The sequence below is a fragment of the Castor canadensis genome, chromosome 7 (genome assembly GCF_047511655.1).
Source record: "Castor canadensis chromosome 7, mCasCan1.hap1v2, whole genome shotgun sequence".
Taxonomy (NCBI): domain Eukaryota; kingdom Metazoa; phylum Chordata; class Mammalia; order Rodentia; family Castoridae; genus Castor; species Castor canadensis.
The window spans coordinates 42,950,227-42,975,584 of record NC_133392.1 but is presented as its reverse complement, the minus strand read 5'-3'; the positions used below and the strand labels follow the sequence as shown (position 1 = coordinate 42,975,584).

Genomic DNA, 25,358 nt, shown 5'->3' with positions numbered 1-25,358 from the left:
ACAGTTGCATGGATGCATAAAAGCACTCAGTCCTGTGTTATTGTCAGTTATGTTTAAATTGTTGTGCAATCAGAGTGTTTCCCTGCCTTTCATGGTAAAAATCTGCCTCCTAAAAAGCAAATGGTGCCCAGTAAGTAAGGCAAAAGTTACTGTGCTCAATTTAAGTGAAATGTCAGGTTTTTGCAAGGTGGTATATGCGTTATGGGAAACACAATCAAGCTTCAAAGTATTCAAGGTAAAGTGTATGAAGTAAGGTCTAGTTCTTGGTGAGCAGTATTAATGTGTACAATGGCAACTTTTGTGACAACGTGGCCTACTCCGTGTGATTTCAAGTTATAGATCTCAGACCTAATGCATGTACGGTATAGGTAATTTGAGTAATTTTGGAGTTCAGAGCTCTATGCATCCTCACATTCATGGTCTGTCCTCAACAGCATCTCCTTAGAACCATGTATTTGCTATTTCCAGAGTGTTGTTTACTTCTCATTAGACAGTCTATCATTGCTCCAAACCCTTGTTATAGCTAATAATTTTTACTATTAAACTTTCCCTATTCAAACTATTGATAACATGATTTCTGCCTCCAAACTGTAGGAACTGATACAATCCCTTTACCTCCAACATTCATGTGTCAGGCCCTGCGGCAATGCATAAATAAAAGAAAGCGCAATGATTTCATTACCTGGCCTTAAATTATCTAACCTCTGTCAATTTCCTAAGATATGTATCACAAAGTAAGGATGGAAACAAGGGTGGAGAGTACTCCCCTGCATGCCTCCAGGGGGAAATGGCAAACCTACCCGAAGCATATTGGCTTTTTCAATCTCTTGATTTCTTCAGTATGTCCTGTTTGGCTACCTGCCATAATCCTCACCTGGGGAAATAACTTCACTGAATTTCCTCTATTATAAACAAAAGTGGTGTTTCCCTCTGCAGAGGCCCTTGCTGGTCATTTGTGATATCATGGCTGCATACACACATGCTGAGATTCGCTGTGTCTGTTCTTGAAAGCCATCTAGCCATTTTATCAAAGTATAAACTTGAGGAAATCCAAAATACACCTTTGCTTGGTCTTAAAGAGCCAGAGTTAAACCCTGAAGTGTTTTGATTGATATAGGAATTCCTTGAGAATGGATTCAATGACTTGATATCTTTGTTAGTTAGACTTTTACCGTCACTGTGACAAATACCCGAGAGAGATGACTTAAAGGCAGGAAGATTTATTTTGGTTCAATGTTTCAGGTTCAGTTCATGGTCACTCTGGCCCTGCAGTGGAAATGTGTAGCAGCTTCTGTTCACTTCATAGCACCCAGGAAGCAGGGGAGAAAGAGGCAGAAACAAATCTTTCCAAGGCAAGCACTCAATAACTTGCTTCCTCCAACTAGGCCCCAGACCCTACTTTTTACCACCTCCCAATAATGCCATATTATGACTCTATCAAGAGATTAATCCATTGATTACGTCAGAGCCCTTGGAATCCAATCATTTTCCTTAAAGCCCATCAACTGGCATTAAGACCCAAATATACAAGGTGACATTTCACATTCAAATCAACATTTTCTTAACCACTGAACTTTTTACTGCATCATCATCCCCAATTTTTATTTATATATAGAAAAACTCATTTAGAAAAGAAGCTGCCAGGGTATAGCATAGTGATGTCTAATATAATTTCTGAGATGATGGTCATGTTATGCCAATACAATAACCACTAGCCACGTGTGGTACTGATCACCTGAAATATGGCTAGTGCAACTAACAAATGGGATTTTTAATTTAATTTAAATATCTGCAGGTGACCAGCAGCTACTGCACTGGACAGCATCTCTATCAAGGGGAGGGCCTTACGTAGCTTGTGGTCATTTTCGCTTTGCAAGGATTGACTGGTTGTGGAAAGAAGCAATGTGCATTAATCATTGTCTTCATTTTAGTCACAGTTTTAAAATGTAACAAGTCCTATCCTACTATCCTACTTGGGCACACAACTTAGATAACCAGGTTAACACATTCTTAGAGAAGAAAACTCACCTGAACACAATGGTAGTCAAAGAATGAAGGCATTTGAAGGAAATTTTGGTGGCTATACAGTGGCATAGCCATCTCCAGGGGAGATGCTCCATTAGGAAAGAGGTGACCTTAGAATGCCTCCTTTGTTTTTTCTCTTCTTCAACCCAGGTGAATAATCCACTGCTTGTCCCTATGGAATAACTGCCCTACTCCATTCCATACCCCTTTCCCAAGAGGATTTCCCTGGAGTCTTATGTGGTTTTCACAGGACATCTCTCTCCAGGCTCTAGCTCTGCTGAAGCTGTGAAAGGCACTCCCTTTGATGACTGGTTTGGGAATCACAAACATTGACTTTTATAGCTCTGACGTTTATATGAACACAATCAAGGTAAATAAATTAAGTTCCCAATTCTCCTGAGAATTTGGCTCCAAAAGTAAATGCTAAGGAAGTGGCTTTGTCAGGTCCCTAGATTGACTCTTATCCAACCACCCAACAGTCCAAAACTCATTTGCAATCAACAGTAGGTAAGTGCAAGGCCATTTCAGTTTATTAGTGGAAACACAAAAATATTAAAAGGATGGTCTTATATGAACTTAGAAAGTACCACAGCTTCTCAGACCAAAATGCTCAAGAAACTATATAAAACTTATGATCCTAAGAGTCAAACAAAAATGTGCTTCACAGATCTCTAAGAATTTTAGCAATACAAAAAGCCACACTGAAAAATTCTGCAACATTTTGGCTATGAATTGCTTTTACCAGGGATTCTGTAGCTGTTTGGTAATTTGTGCAACTTAAACGAGAATTATAGGACATGCTAAGTACGAATTAGTTTACCTTGTGATTGTAACTACAACAATGCACTCTAGTTTGCTTTACTGATGTTTATATGAGTCACGCACAGAAAAGAACACCACATTTCCAGTGTGAGTAAGCACTCAGTGATACTCATTTCTTTTCTCAACATTTTCTAGATTGAAAAAAACAAAACTGTATTACCATGGTTATCACACTCTTGGGTTGCAATTCAGATAGAAAATGGCACTCACAGGGTAGACAGGCAGCCCTGGGGAAGCCAGCTGCTCCTTGGAGGGCACTATCCTCTTGGTGGACTTGCCACAGTTCAAGACTGGTCCTTAACCATGCAAATTTGTAAATCTGATCATCAGCAAGGGGTTCATGCCAATCATACTCAAGGTGACACTAAAGTAAAAATGCCAATGTAATATTTTATTGTGAGAAACATAATCCACAATGTAGACTATGTGGTATCTGCTGATTACTGTATCTCCTGAGAGCAAGGCTACACGCAGAGGCTAAATTACAATCAAAAGGATGCACAGTGGGCATGAGGCGGAAATTCGTTTTTGTGGCTTCCTGTCCTGACATTATACATGATGAGGTTGAGGTAGGCTCACTGATGAGGGCAAGCACACACTCTTAAGTCACATTTGGAACTTAGTGTGAATTCAAAAGTCCACAGACAGCCCCACCATAAGAAAGATCTGTGCAGAAACCTGTTCATACTGCAGTCAGGCAGGGTACCTATGGACAGGTCAGGCTGGCCTCTCCAACTTGGTCTCCAACTCTAGTCTCCAAAGTCTGTTTTTCTAAATTCCCTTGTAAATTCCCTTTCTGAGTAACATGTGAGGACCTTAACCAAGTTATAACACTACCCTGCAAGTCACTGAATCTCTTTACTTTGTACAGCTGTGCTGTGATCCAGTCTCTTTGAGAGTCTGCTTTTCCCAGATTTCTTTACTTAGCACAGCCTAGAACTTCAGATTTTTGGTATCAAATACTGCAGAAGCTGATCTCCAGGGCCTTGCAAACACATAAGCTGAGCAGCCTTCATACACTTTCAGCAGCACATGGTCTCACCCACACCTGAGAAACCAAAGTGATAGGATATACCTAACAAGGAAAAATCTACCAGGCCTTAAGAACTGTGGTCACAGGCACCATCTAAAATGGTAGTTTGCCTAGTCTTTCTTTTAGTTTATTATTTATCTGACTCCAGTTGGCTTGAATATTAAACTCGGCTTCTGACCCTGTAGAGGCAGGTGATTCTGTTTAACCATTTCAGGATTCTTTGTTAGACTAAGTGCTTTGTTTTTGTTTTGCCAATACTGCTCAGCCAGCACCTTCAGGGCAATGTGAGGTCATGAGAGGTAGAACATTACCTTCTATTTCTATTTGATCAGGAGAGTTAAGTGAACTGGAAAGTTAACTAAAAGAAGGCCTCCCTGTACTTGCAGGGTACAGTCTGCGGAGTAAGCGTCTCAGACGTGTTCTGATTCCCACTCTGCATGCTATCTATGCTGTAGCTGCAGTGTTCCCTGCAGCTTGTGACTTTGGGCTGTGACTTTTCCCCATTGCTCCAGAGGGAAGATTTTCAGGTACTCACACAGAGGGAAACGGCCAAGAAAGAGGGTACTAGTGCTTACTTTGCTCACATGTTTATGCGAAGGTTACATAATTCATTTCAAATGCAGTAGGGCCTTCAGAAAGAAAATTAAGAGTGAACTCTCTTTAAAAATCACTACCTTCCATTTTCCAACATGATTAAGAAGTATTTACTAAGTCAGAGAACTCATTACTGAGAAAATGAAAAGAACTGCAAACCAATTCTCTATGCCCAGCAGACAGCAGGTGGATTGCAAGCACTGTGGAATTCTCATCCACCTTCCATCACACACACACAACCATCACACCCTTGAAGCAAAAGCACACACTGCCAAAGGCTCTCGTGGATAGGTTACATGCTGCTACAGGTTGCCATGGCAAGGGGGTGGATGATGGTGAGCTTGTGGATATCTCCAGACACCTAGTTCCACAGCTGATTCACAAGCGGAGGTGCCAGAAGAGTGATCATGTGATAGCTTTGCTTTATTTTTAGGAGGGAGCCTGAGAAGGTACAGGAAATTACCAAGATGACAAAACTGACACCTTTGCACATTCGTTGGCTGGGTGTGTTGCTTACATCTAAGGCACTGGAAAATATATCAATTAATTAAGATAGTCCACTGCTTATGAACAAATATGAGAAGTTTTTAAAGTGGAGCAATTCCCAAACACAAAAGTTACCTTCTTGACGAGTTCCAGACTGACATAAAGTAGATGACTAGTTTTCCACACAACTTAATCACCTCCCTCCCTCAGCACTCCTTCCCTAGGTGCTTATTGTAGTTCTTCCCTACGAGGTCAAAGCAACATCTCCCAAGGCATTTATGTATCCTGAAACTGTATCCCCTTCCCAAGAGAAGGCAAGAACCCTTAATTTTTTATCTTTTAACGACTGAAAAGCCGATCTCTATTCTTTTTCCAAATCTCACATTTTAACAAGTCTCACTCAATTCCAATACCCCCCAAAATACAAATGTATGAAACAATAGTTATCACTTAGTATTGTGCCCAAGGACTATACTACATAATTCACATACATATCCAGCTTATTCCTCTAAATTCTACAAAATAGAGACTTGGTTTTCATAGATAAAGAAACTTGCCTCACTGGGCGCCAGTGGCTCATGCCTGTAACACTAGCTACTTCGAGGCAGAGATTAGGAGGATCTCAGTTCGAAGCCAGCATGGGAATATAGTTCTCGAGACCCTATCTTCAAAAAACCCATCACAAAAAAGGGCTGGTGGAGAGGCAGGCTCAAGGCGTAGGGCCTGAGTTCAAGCCCCAGTAACTAACTAACTAACACACACACACACACACAAGAAACTTGCCTCAGATCACACAACAGGTAAGCTGGGAGGGTTGAGATTCAAGCATAGGTTTATCTGACTTCCAAGCCACAGTAATATATTCCTCCAGGGAATGTAGCAAATGGTATCTTACCATGCTACCAATGAGAAAACACATTCATGCTACACACCTACACATTTCAGAAGATACTAACTCTACACAGCTCTTTCTTCAACACATTCTTAAAATTACTTATGCTTAAAATTACTTTGCTAAAGCAAAGATACTCAAATTTCACAAATAGAAACACATGGAACTGTTAACCCAGGGATTTTCAACCAAAGCACTACTGACATTTTGGACAGGAGAATTCTCTGTTGTAGGGACTGTCCTGAGTATCAAAAATCACGAAGCAGCATCCCTGGCCTCTACCCACTGAATGCCAGTAGCATATCTACCCACCCCCAGGAATCACAATGAACAATACGTCCAAATATTGCCCAATGCCCCTACAGGGTAAAACTGCACTTATTGGACAACCACTGAGTCAAGCCAATTGCCCAAGATCATGCCAGTGAAAACGGTATTGATTCCAATCCCCATTATCACCAGCCCTCATAAGTCTCGGTGATTTCTCTTACAGCAAGCCACTGCTCCTGCAGAGAAAGCATGTGTAAAGCTGGAGAAAGCGCACAGGATGCAACCATCTCTGTCTGACCACACTGGTAATACAAGTTGAGTACTGGCTCAGCTTTTCCAGTAAGGGGAGCACATCCGGGGCCTCCGAGCCACTGTCCAAACAGCTGCAAGACCTTCTGGAAAACCTCCTCACCCCATTGTGGACATCAGTGCAAAGTGCACAGCACTGCCTTAAGCAGTAGGAGTAAAAGTAGCAAAAGTCATAGCAAAAGCAAATGACTATGAGGAAAGACACAATTTACTATCAGACTGCTGTGAGTCCTTCATATGGATTCTCTAATTCAAACCTTCAACCTCTTCAACAGGCCTGAGGCAAGTATTCTTATCTACATTTTATGAATAAAGAAAAACTGAGGCACACAGAGTTCCAATGAATTGTCCAAGGTCTGGCTACAGCATTGTTTTTTTAAAGTGTTTGTATTAGTATATAATAGTTGTACAGAGAGTTTTGTTGTGATACAATGTACCCCGGTTTGCTTCATCCCCTCCATTATTCTCCCTCTTCTCTACTCCCCTTCTTAAATGATTTTGACCAGTTACAATGCTCCATACTCGCTTATGTGTAGAAAATACATCCACCATTTTCACCTTTCTTTATTCTCTTCATTTACCCTCCCCTTTCCACTAACACCCTGTCTATTCCTGTAGTTCATCATTTACACCACTATCTGCAGTGCTTCAAAAAACACCTGTGGAAATATCACTTCCTTGGTTCTAAGAACTCAATCTCTAGAAATATGTTTTTCCCCAGCCGTATCAAGTGCCCTTGAAAAGACACATTGCTGGCACCTTGCTTAAGTCTGACATCATTGTACTGAGCAGCCCTCATTGGGTATAAGACACAAACCCACTTATCTACACTACTGTCCAACCCACATTTTCCATCATAAGTAATGAACATACATAGCACAGGGTATAGTGGTGCATGTTTGCACTGGGGACAGTAAGGTGGGAGGATTGTGAGTTAAGAGGCCAGCCTGGGCTATACAATGAGATCCTGTCTCAAAAGACCAAAACCAAAACAAAAAAACAATGTCTTCAGTAAGACACTTTTTTTTTACTATGGTGTGTCGTATCTATAGCAATGCACTGATAGACTTGTCCAATACCTCCGCCAGAAAAGAAATGAGGTTAAGCACATACGAGTGATCCTTACATATGTATGCTAGATACATGTGGTTTTACCTTTTTTTTTTAAACAGAGCCATACTATGCAGTACAGGCTGGCCTTGAACTCATGTTCCTCCTGCCCAGCCTTCAGTTTTTTTCCTCTAAGTGATCCTGACCTAACTTTTCAAACCTGTGCTTTACAATTCTTCTACACAACCTAAGCTCTAAATCTAAAGGTTTTCAGAACTTAGGTTTCTGAAAATCGAACCTTTTGGCATGCTTCCTCCACCCTGTGATTTTTCCAAGATTATACCAGGTGGTTTTATCGTCAGACTGGCAAGTTCCCTCTGGGCTGTTTTTGCAGTGCTGGGGAGTGAACCCAGTGCCTTGCATATGCTAGGCAAGTGCTTGCTCTACCACTGAGCTGTGCCGCCAGTCACTGGCATGTTCTTTCAACATCCTCAGGAACTCAAGTCACTTAAAGCAGGTAGGACTTAAGAGGTATGTAAGGAGGTGACCAAGACTGGAAAGGTGGAGGAGTGTCCGTGTCACATAGATGGAGAGTGTAAGGAGGGAGGGAGGGGTGAGTAATGCCCATTCCTGGAATAGATGCTGGAGCTCATGGTCTGCTAGGAAGGTGGCAGTGGTCTCTTGAATCATGACATGCTAACAGGTACTCTGGCAAACAGCCTCGATCAGAACTGGCCACTCCTGGTAAGGCACACTGAGCCTTTCCCACCTATGAAGTAAAGCTTCAGCATTCAGAGTGTGCCTTTCATGACCTCACCATTTTTGGGAGGTTGAAGGGCTTCACACTTGCTAAGCAGGCACTCTAATACTTGAGCCATGCCTCTGGCCCTTTTTTCCTCTGGTTATTTTTGAGATAGTGCTTCACTTTTTGCCCAGGTAGGACTGGAGTGCAATCCTCCTATTTTAGGCTTCCTGCTATGGCCAGAATGACAGGGATATGCCACCATGCCCAGCTTTTTTCTGTTGAGATGGGGTCTTACAAACATTTTTTGCCCAAGCTGGGCTCGAACTTTGATCCTCCTGATCTCAGGCTCCCACACTGCTAAGATGACACATGCACACCACTTCGCCCAGCTGTTAGGAGAGATGGGGGTCTCACCGGCCTTTTTGTCCAGACTGGCCTTGAACTACACCTCTGGATCTCAGCCTCCCAAGTAGTTAGGATTATAGGTGTGAGTCACCACTGCCTGAATGACCTCACCATTCTTAAACAGGTTTAACACTAACCTAAGTGTTAACATAAACGTTAAAATATTTCGCTAGCATATAAACAATGCAGGTGTGCCCGCATACACAGAGGATCAACAGTGGAAATCCTCAGCTGTAGCTCTTGGTTTCACATGTAAAGAAAGCCTGAGTTGCACTTTGTGAGGAGCATGAAGAATACCTTCAGAACTCAAAGGGCTTCGGGGAAAAAGTGGGGTAAAATCAACAAAGCTTGGCAGCCCGGTGTACTGACTGGCCCACCAAGAGAAGGGCTTGCTCAGTTAATATTTGAAAACCACACTCTTTCTGAGTAAATATATCATTCTTTGAACTTTGAGATTTTGGCACAGGGGCAATGGGGACCTTTTAAATCACTTAAAAATCTGCCTCAACCCAAGAATCTCCTCTGGATCATTTCATGCAGAAAAATCAACACAACTTTAGAAGCAATTGGAGCCAAATGGGAAAAATAACAAACCTGAAATACTCACTTCTAACATAAACTAAGTTAATTAGCTGTGAAATTTGAAGCAGGTTATGTAACCTTGCTTAGGCTATTTCTTCAGTTATAAAGCAGAGATAATACCGCCACCTCTTAGCTACCATGGAAATTAAATGAAAAATGGAAGCAAAACATCTCAGTTCCTGATAAAACAAGACCCTACATGTTCAGCTTTGTCACACTATTGGGTGAACCTAAAATCAATCCTAACTGAATTACTCCTCTAGATTTAGCCATTTGAGATTAATAAAATATTTTCCCATTCTCACCATGTGAGGGGGCTTTGCCAGCCACCTTAAAATCACTTAAAAATCTGCTTTAAACCAAGAATCATTTCACACAGAAAAATTAACACTATTTCAGGAGCAACTGGAGTGACATGGAAAAAATAACATACTCTTGAAAGAGTATTCCAAGTTGTTACTTTTCACAGAGGCAGTTGATCAGTTAAACTCAAAGCAACTGAGTTTAATAATTAGCCTACAAGCTTAAAAAGCTTGGAGCTCATAGAGTAATTAAAGTTTCTAACAAGTAATTTTAATAATTGTATTTAAAAGAGATTTATTTCTATAGGAGTCAGCTAAAAAGAATGTTCTTCCACTCTCCCTCTCTCCTGTCTGACTGCATCAGTCTATATCTTTATTAAGTTATAATTCACATTCATCACAGTAATTCCCATTATCCTTTATGCTCCATGATATTCTCAGCCTGTCCTCCCAGTACCCTGCATCAGTGATTCCCACCATGACTGTCCCTCACCTCCCCAACCTATTGCAAGGAAGTAAGTTACCTGGTGGCTGGAGGTGTAGTTCAGGGCATGCAAGAAGCCCTGGGGTTCAATACCCAGCACAGCCAAACACACCAAAAAAAAGTTACCTGCACAATATAAGTGCACTTACTAATTTATTTTGTGAAAACAGGCTTTCTAGAGAAGCTCACCAGGTACGTTTCTCCATAAATTTAAAAATGATAACCCAAGGGACTGGAGATACAGCTCAAGGTGCTTTGCATGTGAGAATCCCTGGGTTGGATCGCCAGCACCCTCTTCCCCCAAGAAAAGTGATAACTCAAAATTGTGTTAAAAAGTACAATGATAATTATTTGTAGCTTTCAAGGAAACAGAATTTAGGTCTCAGATTCCTAGTTTGGAACAACTACACGCAGCAGAAGCAGGAGAGATGAGAGAGGGGGAGAGAGAATTCATTCTTCTGCCTGCATTTATTTCCACAACAGCAATCACCTGGCCACACTAAATAGCCTAGCTGCAGAGCAACCTTGCTCTCCCACAACATGGAAACACGTGCTTCCTTCTGCGCCTGACGGGGAGGAAGCTCACTCACCTGCCGCCGTCCTCTGCCCACCTGCCCGGAGTCAGCACCGGGCTGGAGTCGGGGAACATGTGCGCATTTCCCGAAACTTGGTGACCAGGCTGTAAACACAACCTCGCTCTCTCACAACCCTCGGTTAGCAAAGTCTGACAACCCCAAATTGAAATCAGCCCTGATGGTGGACTCTCAAGTCACAGCAGTCGGCAGCACAGGATCCTGACAGGACTTGTTGATTCCCTACCTATGTCCTGACTGTCGCTTCAACAATGGCACTCCGCGCTCGCGGGTGTGACTAACGCCTAGTTTCGCATCCAGTTTTTAAAGCGGGACCTCGCTTGGCGAGGGAAAGGAAAGGGCACTGATCTGTGCCTGCCTTTTCTGAAGGGCACCAGGGCTTCCCATGGAAAGAGGGCTGCGGTGGGCGGGCGTCCCGGGAAGAGCCACACTTACCCTCCCCTCTCCTCCACGCGGTGCGTGCGGTGCGGCGGGCAGGCGATGCGACAGGCCGGCCCAGCCCGCGGGCCACAGCGCCGCGCCCCGGGGTCAGCCCGGCACGCAGGGGACGCGGCGCGGGAACACGCGGCGCTGTACCGGGCGGATGCCCGAGGAGCTCGGGGATCGGGGCTCGATCCTCTAGGATCTACAGCCCCGTGACAAGGCGCCCAAACGCAGCGGTCCCGCAGCCAGCCAGGCCGGTGGGTGTGGCCAGCCGGCGCACAAGGTTTTTGGAATGCAGGGTGTGGCCCTGGGCCATTGCAAAAAAGAAGTGAGTCAGCCCGTCCATCCTAACCAATAAGCACGGTCACGGTCTGCGAAGGCGGAACTTTCTTGGTTTGTATCAGTCTTAGCAATCTTTAGCAGCCTGTAAGTTCAGCGCAACTTCTAGAAGGGGGTAGGCTGCCCTTTTAAAACTTTTATGAGGCAAGGATTAATCTTGTTAATATGTTAATCAGAGGATGTCCGTTCGCTTCTGCTAGTAAAAGTTCTCCAGTCAGGCAGGGATTCTGGGTGCAAACACCCAGAGCCATGGAATCTGGTGTCAAAGTAGACTGGGATCTGACCTCTGGCACCGTGTGACCTTGGGCAGTTAAAGATCTGCAAGGAGTGGGTAAAATGCCCAGCTATCTACCAGTTTGACAGGCGGAGCATCAGATCTAATAACACATGCAAAGCATTCAGCAAAGTGCTTCAAGTCTTGTCCCCTGAGTCCTGAATCACAAACTCCTAAACTGCACACAAGCTGGACCATAATTTTAAAAATTCTTCTATGCTGAAATATCTTTTATGCTAAAATTTCCAAAGCTAAAATACTAAAACAGTTCTTTGGTATTGCTGATCTGTACCCCTTAATTAAGTCATGAGAAATTTAAGCAGCTTTTGGTTTGGGATTCTTGAATTTTTTTGGGGGGGGGGAGGCACACAGTACTGGGGATTGAATCCAGGGCTTCGCCTTTGCTAGTTCTCTACCACTTGAGCCATGTCCAGTCCCCGCCCCCCCGAAGGTATTCTTATGCAATAAAACTTATTAGCAAAAATCCCTTTTTAAAAGAAAAAGGCTTTTACTTGTAGTTATTTCATTTAGGCCATAATTAAACTTTTTAAGAAACAAGAGTGTTTTTAGAAACATTCTATCTAGGTTATTATATCCTAAAAATTATTTTAGAATAAAAATATGTATTTTTAAAACTTAATTGAGAACTATCAAAGTATAGGTGACTATGGAATTGCTAATTCCTGAGGTCCTTTTAAGAAATGAGTTGATTACTAGTGAGAGTTTCTAACAGGGGAAGAAAAGAGATTAAGTTACATTGGCTTTAGAGAAGATCTCTTGAGTTTAACTTCCCTACATTTTTTCAGACCCAGTCGTTCCACAGGCCAAAGTTTCTTCAAAATATTCTTCAGCTGAAGACTGAAGAATGAGATCACTGAAAGTGAGATCAGAGTCTTTCCTAAAATGCTGTTCTTTTCTTGGAGGCAGAATGGGAAAGAACACTGCACAAGGAGCCAGTCCCAGCTCTGCCAGTAAGTGGCAGGTGAACTGCTTTATCTCTCTCCCAGGACCTCTAAGAGTTCTCCCAGTTAGGAGACATAACTAGTCAAAAATGGCAGAAGCAAGATAGGCCTGTAGCCTAATGCTTATCCTTAGAACAAACACCCAATATATGAAGCTGGGCCTGTCTCCTCAATGATGAAGATGACATATCTCTCTTGACTCTCATACTCCCCAGAAAGGTAATCTCATTCTCCTAGAGTAAGATTTAACTTGAAGCTAAATTGTGGAACCATCTACGCTCCCTACCTCACTTCTGACAATCCACGGTCAACAGGTATAACATGAAGGCTTCATTCTTACCTGTACCAGTTTCCATTCCTGGTTTAGGCATTCATTCCCTCCCGTTAGGGTCACTGAGGTTGGATGTCTCCCAGCTGCTGTTCTAGCTGGCAGGCCCCTCCCCCATGTCTCCCCACACATCATCACCATCATATGCTCAAAGTTCAGCATGCCATCATGTCATAAACCTTTCCTCTGTCAATCAATTGAACAACTGTAATTTTAAACTAGAGATCAAAAACAAAACAATTTGCTTTATAGGCAACTTTCCTCAAACGTTAACTTAAGTTATATGCATTTTTCAGAGCACTGGTTTTCTATTTACAAAAACATTGCAATTAATCACACTGAGTAAACTGGTAATATGTTGGCTGTTATGCCTAGAGCAGCAGTTCTCTTATTTTGAGAGGACTACATTAAACTTACGTGTATAAGCACAACTCAGTAACTTCTTAACACCACCTTCTGAGCTACCTGGCAGAGGAGGGAAGGCAGCACTCACAGGAAAGAGAAGTGATCTACACCGTTTGTCCTGATTGTTTAGGATCCAGTCAAGCTTGAAATTTAGAGTAGGTGCTGCATCCTGGAAGAAGGAAGTTCTCATGAAAGTGACCAGCTGCAATGAGAACTTAAAACCCTCAAAGGATGCTTCCTACAATCTTTGTGCTTCAGAAACAATAGGGACACACACCATTACCATTCTCACAAAAGAAAAGGGATAGTTGTTTTTACAATGTTTTTGTTGTTTCAAATTAAAATGCAAACCACAAAGATTCTCAATATACAGCTATGGGGAAAAGAAAAGTGACAACCCACAGAACCAATGCCATCATGTTCAGTCATTCAGAATCCAACCTCTAGCTCTGCAACTCCCACCCATTCAGGACTCACTCAAACCTTCCTTCTCCTAGAATGCCCTCACTGGCCCAAGCCCTGAGGACCTTCTCCTCTCTTCTTTCCTCCTCTCCTCTCCCACAAGGCCTATGTACACTGAAACATATAGTGTCTTAGTGCCCTCTTTCTTTTGGAAATCTCTGCCCTTTCTCCCTCACCAGATAAAAAAAAGTCCATGGAAGGCAGAGGGTATATTTCACTGGCTTTGTAACCCACAGGCTTAGCAGATTCTGAATAGTCATTGTTGTCTAACGATGTTTATGTTATATAACAGCAACAATGGAGAAAAGGAAACCTTCACTAACATACCAAGAATAAACAAGTATTATAGTTGTTCAAGCCAGTTGGCAAACAACCCAAGCAGCAGATGTGTTTCTTTGCTCTTTGCGACATGTTCTAACAATACAGAACACTATTGGAAAAGCAAATTCAATACTTCCTAAAAGGAAGTGGAGTTTACAGAACAGTGTGTCACGCTCAATCTCAGTTCCCCAAACACTACCCCACTGAAGAGTCATTCCATTGTCCTTTCAAGTAGGAACACATACATATGTAATTGACAATTTGCCAGAATACCAATTCCTCTTACATATAATCATCTCTCTCAATGTATGTATTAGAACCATAAATACCTACCTGCCTACCAACAAGTAAATGACTTTAATAATAAATTAAGAGGTGGCAAAGGGAAATTCTTCAAGACAACTCATAACTCCTAGAACCATCACAGACATGCATTTGTTTAAATGGTCTAAAGCCAAAAGTTGTATGGCATTTGCATTAGTGCAAGCTTCTATAGAGAGTCATTACCACACATAGCCACAGTCACTTGTACCCTTTGATTAATGTGTTAATACATTTCTGCTTTTATGGTAGGTAGGAATAAACACTACCACTGTTCTCAAAAAAGCTGTGTCATAAATTAGCTGCCCTATTACCCAATTAACTATTTATTATATTTTCCCATGACAAAGGCACTGATAAATATTCCAAGTATAAACAACCAAATGTATTAGTCAGCATTCTTTATCTTGCAGGTGACAGAAATAGCACTTGAAGCAGCACAGGCAAAAGCGAGGTAGGACATATTGACTCAAAATACCAACAACAGGAAAGCCACAGTGGTAGCTTAGCTGGGCTTTAGGATCAATTCAACAAAAACTCTATGAGGACAAGATGGCATCTTTACTTCCACAAGTTGGCTTTGTCCTCCATTCCTCAAATCTGCCTTCTTCTACTTAACTTTCAGCTCTGCTACTAAGAGGGACTACTCCTCTTTTCATAGCTGTGATTTTTTAAATTTGGTCCAGATTCCTAGGATCACCTTGCTGGATTGGAAGCAGGAAATTCCCCAGAAGAAGGCAGGTTAAATTACATTCTAAAAGTTCACTTCTAGGTTTAAAGTCAATGAACTCTTCTTGCCTTGCACTTGGAGTACACTTGAGTGGAGACAATGTGTTTCTAGTAGTGCACAGGCTGGCTTCTCTCCCCAGTCCTTCAAAGCCTATTTAACTCATGATTGATCTCAAATGTAACATCAATAAAATTTCTAATACTGCACCCAATCTTCATTCATAGCCTTGTTCCTAAAGGAAAATGTATTTGAAATTCTACCCAGAACAAGAAAACAAAACAAGCTCAACTTAATTTATTCACTGAGTACCTAGTAATGCCAATGGCTTCTGTTTACACATCATTTTACATGTAATCTATACACAGCACTGCAAGGCAGGTGTTAACAGCTACAATGAACCCATGAGGAAGCTTGGAGTAAAGGAAGATATATGTGTCCAAGTTCAATGGCTAAGCCAAGTCACAGCCAGCTTCAAAACCATGTCTGTCTGACCCCAAAGCTGACACTACTGAGTCTAATTCACTGAGTACCTAGTAATGCCAATGGCTTCTGTTTACACATCATTTTACATGTAATCTATACACAGCACTGCAAGGCAGGTGTTAACAGCTACAATGAACCCATGAGGAAGCTTGGAGTAAAGGAAGATATATGTGTCCAAGTTCAATGGCTAAGCCAAGTCACAGCCAGCTTCAAAACCATGTCTGTCTGACCCCAAAGCTGACACTACTGAGTCTAATACTCAGGCTTACAGATGAGGAAACTGAGGGTGATGTCTCAGACTCTGTGTAAATACCTAAAAAGAGAAGGAATAAGTGGAGAATAAGTCACTAGCTATTTCCTAAGAGAGGAAATAGCTGCCTAAGAGAAAATACCTTTCTAGGTAAACTTTATACTACTCTGACACTTGTACTTGCATAAAATCATCTTAAAAATCAGGGGTTTGTGAACAGTATTTTCACTAAGAGTTTCTTTCGCCCTATTTTTTTTCCTAACAAAGTACTAGCCCTATATTAAAATGCTCATCTTAAAGTGTTTTAAGAGAAAATCAGAAAACAGACCAACCCTTGTTTTTGGCAAATTTTCAGATCTGCTGATATAAATACAATGACCCATTTAGCAGACTTAACTGTGTTTTACACTTTTAAATATTTTTGTTTATGCGGTATTTAACACATAGAAAAAATATATTTACCTATTTGTTATGAAACAATATTAAAAATCAATACCCATGAACCCACCACAGCTAAGTAGACCATTTCTGACAAAACCTGACAGCTGTCTGGGTGCCTCTTCTATCTGACTGAGACTGACAACCATTTCTTTCCAGGCATGTTGGTCAGAAAGTCTGAAAGACCATGGTCTAAAAGTGACTTACTCTGCCTGTGTCTTCTGGAATCAATGGAGAGGTGGTCAGAACTAATGGGACAGAATTCAGTCATGAAGGAAGGGGAACAGCGAAATTACACAGAGTCTTAACACACAAATCACCACTCAGACAGACCTCTGTGAGCTCCTGATTTCACTTCATGGACTCAAGCCAGAACTAGTTACTAGGAACATTAAAGTAAGTTAGTTCTCTTTGACACATGTGTCCTGAAATTATGAGAGCCACCTCCAAATTATCCAAATTAAGGTAAGGTATTACTAAGGCCAGACAAACTTGTCCTCTTATGACAGAGCCTTAAACACCTGAGATACCATCAAAAGACAAAGGAAAGGAGCACTGCAATTAACAATAATGAACTCTACTTCATACATCAAGGGAAAAGAGAACCAGTAACTTGAGGGGGGAAAATAAAACAAAGAAAACAATCAACTGACAAAGGGCTTAATTTTATTGTAACAGCATGTTAAGCAATTTATATGAAAGGAAACAAAAATTGACAAGTTATCTGTGAAATCAAAGGATTTAGGATACATGTCAAAAAAAGGACATTACACAGCGAAGAGTGAGCAAGTCAGTACAGCTAAGCTGAAGAAACAGAAAGCAATGACACTTGAATGCACAGCAGTGAGTATACCTCAGGGCACTGTCCTCAAGCTGGGGGCACCCCCTGCGTCATTCCACAGTGACATCTGCACCTTGCCTTGAGATCCCTGAAAGCTCTGCCCAGGGCTCAGATAACTCTAAACCTCCAAAAGTTCAACCTGTGGTGCAGGATATCTTCTTTAAGTGTTCAAAGAACAAATGAAGGTTATCTGGGTCAACACTAGATGCCCTATCTCTCAAGATGAAAGCTCTGGGTACCAGGAGAAATGGAGAGAGGGAGAGGGGAGGGAGTGTGTGCATGTGCATCCAGAAAGAGAGGAAAGGGGGGATACTACTTTAGGTTAAATTATCCTACAGGAATGAATCCTCTTAACAATGCAGAGATCTCTTTCTGCTTCCTGTCTTGTTCTTTGCACACTCTACATCCTCTTCACTAGGGACAAGGCAAGAGCACCCTGACTGGACACCAAGAACAAGAGAAAGATGGCAGAACAAAGCCATGCTGTTAAAGGTTCTGCTCAGAAATGGTACATGCAACTGTCACTCACATAGCATTAGCCAAAATAAGTCTTATGGCCAAACCAGCTCTGGGAGTCAGCCTTCACTAGAGTGGGAGAATGTAATCCCTTCCTGGCTGGAGGGAGGGCAGGAAGAGCAGCAAATGTGTGGATGAGAATAAAAGTGACCACCAAGGGAATGAAGAATGTCTGGAGAGGGATTTCGTCCCTCCTGTGACATGCAAGAAGGCACTGTACTCTAAAGTCAGTGCCTCCATTTCCATGTGCCTTTCTGCTGCTCTCACTCTTCCAGAAACCAAATCTCACCGGATCCTCACAGCCATCCAAGTGAAGTCCTGGGACTTACAGCAGTACGTGAACTAGAACTCCCACGCTGAAGAGTTTTTTATTGAATATTTTTCTCATTCATAAAGTCCTTTCCAATTAGCAATGTTAATGTTACAATTTAATAAACCAACGTGAATCAAATACCCAACTCACACGTACTCTGCTCCTGAAACCCTTCTGATCTGGCCTATTCTTCTTGCCACCCAGGCAATCTCTTTCTTCCATGTCCTGCTTATACATGTTTTATAACATCTAGTATATTCATCTTGAAATTATATTTTCTTTACTAGGCTGGACTGTTGACTCCTAAAGTACATGAGATTGTATGATACTGGAATCTACCCTTAAAACCCACGACTCCCAAGTTTCCAGCAAGCTACTATTGGTTGCTTGGAATACAACACAAGGCTGTAAAATGTATACATTTGAAGACTGCACACCTAGGCAACTCTCAAATTAGAAATTCTTATCTGCTTGGGATGTTTAGGAACAACAGAAGGACCATTCCTGGGAGAGAGATGGAAATGCAAATCAGAAAGTGTTTTCTGTGGCAAAATGTCCTTATTAATTATTACTCTCACATTGGCTTTCAGTTACCAAAAACACCTTCAATCAATCTGATTAAGCCACAGGCAGTATTTCATAATCCAGGCAAATCCTCAGATGGTAATCATGAGCTTCCTCATGAAATGGACAAGAATTAATTTTGCAGTAATCCAATAATCCCCTGACTTGGTGGGAACTATAAATACCTTTTAAGAGGAAATAAGGGAAATGAATATTTTAAGATTATGTAAGTCTGATTCAGGGCATTGACACAAAATGAATGTTTTGAAATATTCAAGGCATTTTTCAGGCTTAATAAAGAAAGTGTTTTGAGAACTAGGTGGGTGAGATTTAAAATAAAAACAACCACCACAACCCTTGCTGTTACTTAGCAATTTCAGGCTTCAATTATTCTCTTCTAAAGGGCAAGTTAGAAAGACTGAGGAAGCTGCTTCTAGAATAAACATGGAGCTATCTGATCCAGTTTTGTTTCTTTCCTCCATTTTACACCCGAAGCCAAAATGAACTTTAAGCTGCCAGGTTTTGATTTGGTCCTCTCTGGAGGCATTAAGACTTACATTTTGAGGGAAGAGCAGAGTGGCTCAAATGGCAGAGTGCCTGCCTAGCAACTGTGAGGCCCCTGAAAAGGCCCACCAAAAAGGAAAGGGAAAAAAAAAAGAAAGACTTAAAATTTTGAGGGCAGGGTATGGTGCCTCAAACCCATAATCCTATCTACTCCAGAGGCTAGGGGCATGACTCAGGTAGTAGAACACTTGCCTAGGTTTAAGCCCCAATACCCGCTTCCCACACACAAAGTAAATTATATAAACTCAACTTTTATTTATTGATTTCATTTTTGGCAATACTGGTGTTGGAACCCTGGGCCTCACTCTGGGTAGGGAGGCACTCTCCCACTTGAGCCATGCCCCAGCCTTTATTGCTTTTTTAGATATTTTTCAGGTAGGGTCTTCAGTTCTTGCCTGGGCCAGCCTCAGGCTGCAATCCTCATACCTACAGCCTCCCACAAAGCTGGGACCAAAGCTGGTGCCAACATGCTCAGCTTATTTTTTGAGACAGAATTTCATTAACTTTTTGCCTGGGCTGGCCTTGAACAGCAGTCCTCCTGATCTTCATCTCCTAAGTACTTGGGATTATAGACATGAGCCACACTGTGCAGGACCTAAACTTAATTTTTTAATTATACTTAAACCAACATAATAAATACTCAAAACTCATTGCTTCCTAATTATTTTACCAGTACCCACCTTCCTGATGCTGTTTGCAACTCCTGTGTCTGGTTGACAGGACACAGTCGTGTGTACCCACCTATCACCTCCCTACCTGGCTTTTGGTAACCTCTGTTGTACTATGAAATCAGCCTTGGTGGGAAGTTTTCTTGTTGATCTTCACCTACCATCTGCTGCCTACAGAGTTACTGAGCACTGCTGATTTACACCACTGTAACTCAGGTCCCAGAGCTGGTCAATCTTTCAAGTCAGAATAAAGGCTCATAAATTGTAAATCATGATACAAATAGGACAGAAAGCAACCGCGTTTACTGTGGCCCGCTAATACACCAGACATAGCTCAAAGAACGACCAACAGTCTTCAAGTCCTGAGAAGTCTTATCAGCTCCAATGTACAGATGAGTCAGTCAGGTCCTGAGAGTTTCAGTAACTACTACAATGCTAAATGCAAGTCAGACCTAGAATGTCTGACTCAAAAGCTCTCATCTTTCCACTGAGCTATCACAGGCTACCAGTATTACCATCACAACGAAACCAAAATCAGCCTTGTGTAACCGTCACATTAGGAACACATTGAGCTAGGGAGAAGGTGTAGACAAAGAACCCATTCTTATTCATATTAACCAAATTTTTTCATATTTACTTCTAAAATACACCAAACAAAAGCTACCTGAGTGAAATGGGACCCAAGGAACCACAGGGACCAAAACCTGTGTTTCAGAAGGGTCATTCTGAGTTTGAATGTCCATCTGGTATAAGGAATCCTCTTTTAATTCTTCAAACACTTTTGCCCTATCTACCAAATTAATGCACCCAACTAAAAATGTCTCCTACCAAGACAAAATTTCTCAAATGTTAGCATCAATTTTCTGAAGTGTTCAGATGTTTTTTAACACATTTTCCCTTTTACCCTTTTAAATTACTTGATTGTGGTGTCCTTTTTACCATGAGGTCTTAAACACAAATCATCCATTAGTTAAACAAATTCTAAAGAGCTAACGAAATTTTACTTACAGATTTTTTAAGGAGATTCTCGTCATCTTGGCTTCCTGTGAGCTACTAGCTTCTCCCACTGTTCTGGGGCATTCCTGTCACCTGTCACAAGAGGAAGACTCTGATGAGTTGCAGGTGTCATGAAGGTGGTTTCTTAGTTTCCACTATGTTACTCTTTTATTCCCTTACACCTGAAACATGAAGTATAGTTGTCTCTCCCCACCACCCCACCTTTTTCCCAAAAGCAAAAATAACACAGAAGATGACTCCAAGAGAAAAACTTAAAGTGCATAATTTCCACTTTGCGGTTTGGAATGGAGAACCATTCGGATGCCCTCCATTGTGTTTATAGGAAAGGATCCATAGTCAGATTCCAGAAGGGAGTGGCATCAGAGTAACCCACTTTCTCTCCCTCTCTCTCCCTGCTAACTTCTCTACCATGAGTGACTAGCAGTCCTGGAACCCCAGTGGGAGCCTGGCTGACAGCTTAGCAACTGCTCTGAGCCAGGTGACAGGCCTCCCTCAGTTCTCTCTAGCACCTGGACCCAGCCGCTCAGTAGGCAAGACGATGGCCGCAGCTCTGTCCTGCTTCTCTCTAGCTGTGACTAAAGGACAGAATCAGGGCTGCTAGGATGGAATCCATGTTCCAGTTTCAGAGAAGAAGGCACTGACCCTTCTGAGTTGCAATTCTGCTTAATCAGTAATTAAGCTACTGGCTCTGCTGCCACTCATTTGAATTCTTGCTTGATTGCTCAGCTTGTTTAAATTGGGGAATGCAAAAGATGAGTAATGAAGCAACTCAAGCCACCAACATCTACCACAGGATGCCACAGACATTAGAAACCCTGGTCTAAAACCCTATGCTACTAGCCTCAAGACTGTGGGGAAATCTATTTCTCTCTTCCTAGTCTCTATTTCCTCTTTTCTCAAAGAGATCAAACGTTGCGTACTCTACTGTGTAGCAGTGAGGATTAAGGAAAATAAAAGCACACATTGATCCAACAAAGGTATCCCAGCACCCAGGGACCCAATGGTAAACGATCAGAACCGTTACAATGTCCACAGGTCTGGAGATTCATACAAATTCATGGAATAATGGAATACACCCAACAAAGAGCTTTCCTTTTTCCAAGAGGAAAATATTCCAACAATATGTTACTTTTGTTAATTTTATAACATTTTAGGGTCAACAAATGAGGAATAGGATTTTCTGTCTTCTTTCCTTCACAGAAGGGTCCTAAATAAATACTTGTAGCCAATATAATGCAACAATGGCTCAGGCCTATGATCCCTGGTACTCAAGAGGTGGTGATCAGAAGGATTATGGTTTGAGGTCAATCCGGGCAAAACAAATAAGCTAGTAATGGTAGTTTGTATGTTGTAATCCCAGTAGACATGGGAGGCATAGGTAAGAAGATCATGATCTGAAAGACCAGCTCTGGGCAAAAAAGTGAGACCCTATCAAAAACTAAGGAAGCAAAAATGAGCTGGGGTGAGGATAAGGAGTGACTCAAGTGGTAGCATCTGCCTAACCCTGAGTTGAAATCCCAGGACCACCACCACCAAAAAAAAAAAAAAATCCACCTATTGCTCATTTTATGTGAAGAACATGTGACCCCAAGTAAAACAGGAACTTGTTTTGTGACATGAAGTCTCCACATTAATTCAGAGATGAGACTGATAACAATTATCCCTGTTTCCCTGTTTCCATTCACACAGCATCACCTCAGTTATCTGAAGGAAAGACATAAGCCTTGCAGAAGCCCAAACCCAAGAGTGTAGGGAGTGGATTAAGAAGGAAAGGGACGGAGCAAACACCACAGAAATCCAAAGAGCTTCCCTGGTAACAAAGAAAACCAGTAAAAATAGCAGGGAAGGACTGAATAATCAGAGACTTGGGTTATACCCAGCATGGAGGCAGGCAGGTTCACTAGCTATCTACATTTTATGTGGCTGGACGCTGCACAGGAAGCTGTCACAAGCCTGAGAAGTGATGTAAGCTTTGAAACAGGTTGAAAATAAACAGGTTTAAAGCACACCTTGCTACTTAACCACACTGTGGTGATCTTTGCCAACTATTTCCTCTAAGGCTTAGTCTCCAGGTTTATAAGATAAGGACACAATAGCTGCACTGCAGAGTGGCTATATAATTTATAACTTATAATTTATAGATAATGTGTTACAGAACCCACTACAACATGTTCTCAAAAGAAAACAGCAACTGGTGCAATTACGGCAGAGTCTATTAAATTCATTGTTACAATGGTAATTATGATATGCAGTCTTATTAAATTCATCAACTCCCTATGTGAATATTTAGAGAATGGTTCAAATCACACTTCTGACATCAACATAAAACTTTCTAGGTCTGTCATAATGCAGTGTCAATTAGCAACCCCCACCCTAGCTGCTAGCCTTTACTGACGTGAACAAACAGAGCTCACTATAGCTGTGTGTTGGCTGGCATGCCTCAGAGGGCACTTTCTTTTTTGATGCTACATTCTGGAGAGGAGGGAATGAGTTGTTTCCATCACAGAACTGCAGTGCAACCCACAGGCACCGTGGGAGCCAAAGGCCACACTAAAAATGGCAGACACTCTGTCAACACAGCTATCTTCAGCACCACGTTACACCTTCACCTACAATGGTATGAATTTTTTCAGCTACGTTTCAAAAACTATAGTCCACTAGGTGAGGCCAAACCAACTTTTAGACACAAGTGTAAGGACTTGCTATCTATAAAAGCTACTCTTTGGCCTCTTCCAAGTCACCCTTTTGGGATCCCTCCAGTGACGCTGACTGCTTAGAAGTTGAGTGTTCTTTTATCTTCAGAACAAGTATGTACTATGTGCACAAGAAAACCTGTCTCTTTGCAGTGTAGTTATTCCAAAGCTGGGGGGAAAACCACTTTTTTTTGCTATTGCGGAAAATATTTAATAGTTTACTGAAAAGAATCAAAATTATCACCAAATCTGGTAATGTGCCAGTTGGTTATTCAACAAAATTACAAATGACTTCAACAGCCACCTTTAATGAGCTACCCATTCAGCAGAAGATTCTGCGCTAAGCCCTGGGGCTAAGGACAGGGCTGTTAGGTGACTGAGATGAGGTTCCCATAAAAGCCCTCAGAGCAATGGCAGTACAGCACTGGAATACAAGCAATTAACTCAGATGATGCCTTTCAACAGGACAGTCTGGATATACCAGTCCTAGCTACGACTTAAAAGCTCAGTTCTTCCTCATCATGCTTCATAAACAATGTTATAATTCCACAACAGTCATGTGAAAACCTAAGAAGAATACATTCTTTTTTGAACATAAACTCTGTGGTCAAGAGCAAGGTGAAGCATGCTGCCAGGTGGGAAGAAGCTCTTGCAGCTTCTGGTTGCTCTTTGCATTAAAGCATATTGTTTGTGAAACCGGGACAGATCTGAGTCTTCATGTGGCTGTGCATTGTGAACTTTGGGTGAGAAGTCTGAAACTCAAAGCTACTACACAACTATTTTATGTAAGAGGAGTAAAAAAATTTTTTTAAGTTTGTGTTACTTGGAGAAGAAAGACATAATGCCATAAATAAAGCTGTGGCAAACAGTAAGTGCTCATTAAATTCTATGCTACTTGAAAAAGCACACCCTCCTCATCCTCAGGAGGCAAAGCAAGTACCAAGATGGAATCAACATACGTGGCACTTAGTAATGAAGGGCTGAACCTATCCCCCAGCATCTCTGCAGAGCCACAATCCAGAGCCTAGTGGCTGTGGGAAATTCAAAAATGTTAATACAAGAGTTGCACAGAAACAAAACTGAGTAACTGACTGCTCAGTTCACAAAGGCACAACTGGGGTTCCAACCCAGGCACTCAGTTCCAGTCCTTGTTCTCACCCATGACATCATCATCATCATCACCTCTGTAATGAGGAAGAGAAATAACTGAAAACTGACAAAGACACAGGCCAGCAGCAGGCGGAGTATAGCAGCAAAGAGTTCCCTAAAGGCAGCTGACAAGGAGAAGGTAGTAACACCACAGAGCGCTTCTTAGGGTCCAAATGCCAAAGGATCAAACCTGCCACAGATTCTCAGCTAAATCTGCCAACCTGGTCCTAGGAGATCCTGCAGGATAACACTGGGAAAGGAGCTAGTTTGGGAATTTGGTGCTTGCCTGAAGAGCACAGTGGCCAGAAGACACAAAACCCAGAAAGACCCACCTAGACCCACTATGAGTTAAGACATAGTTTCTAAGAGAACATGTCACATTCCCAAAACACCATCCTCACAGGGAAAGAGGTACTTCCATGGAGGCAGTTTTTGGTTATCTCTTCCCTCCCACTCTTCCTCTTTCTCCCTCCTCCCTTCTCCTCTCCGCCAGGGCCTGGAGCTTGCTAGACAGGCCTCTACCACTTAACCCACATCCCCATTCCGATTTTACTTTAGTTATTTTTCAGATAGAGCATCACTTTTTTGCCCAGGGCTAGACTCAAACCATGATCCTTCTATCTATGCCTCCACATAGCTAGGGTCACAGAAGTAGTCCACCACGTCCAACTTCTTTGTTAACTTGCGATCCTGCACGCTTTTTTT

At 42.0% G+C, this 25,358-nt stretch overlaps 1 protein-coding gene across 20 annotated transcripts in view; it reads right to left on the bottom strand.

Moving 5' to 3' along the window:
- Sgms1 (sphingomyelin synthase 1) overlaps positions 1-25,358 on the bottom strand; it is a 292,465-nt gene that overhangs the window by 75,435 nt on the left and 191,672 nt on the right. For 18 of the 20 annotated variants that reach the window (XM_074078860.1, XM_074078858.1, XM_074078859.1 and 15 more), the window contains one exon: positions 20,803-20,883. The gene's annotated coding sequence lies outside the window, so the exon portion shown is untranslated. Of the gene's footprint in view, positions 1-10,589; positions 11,000-11,027; positions 12,129-20,802; positions 20,884-25,358 lie in introns of those variants that run through there. The other 2 variants (XM_020156755.2, XM_074078862.1) reach the window with 2 other exon arrangements.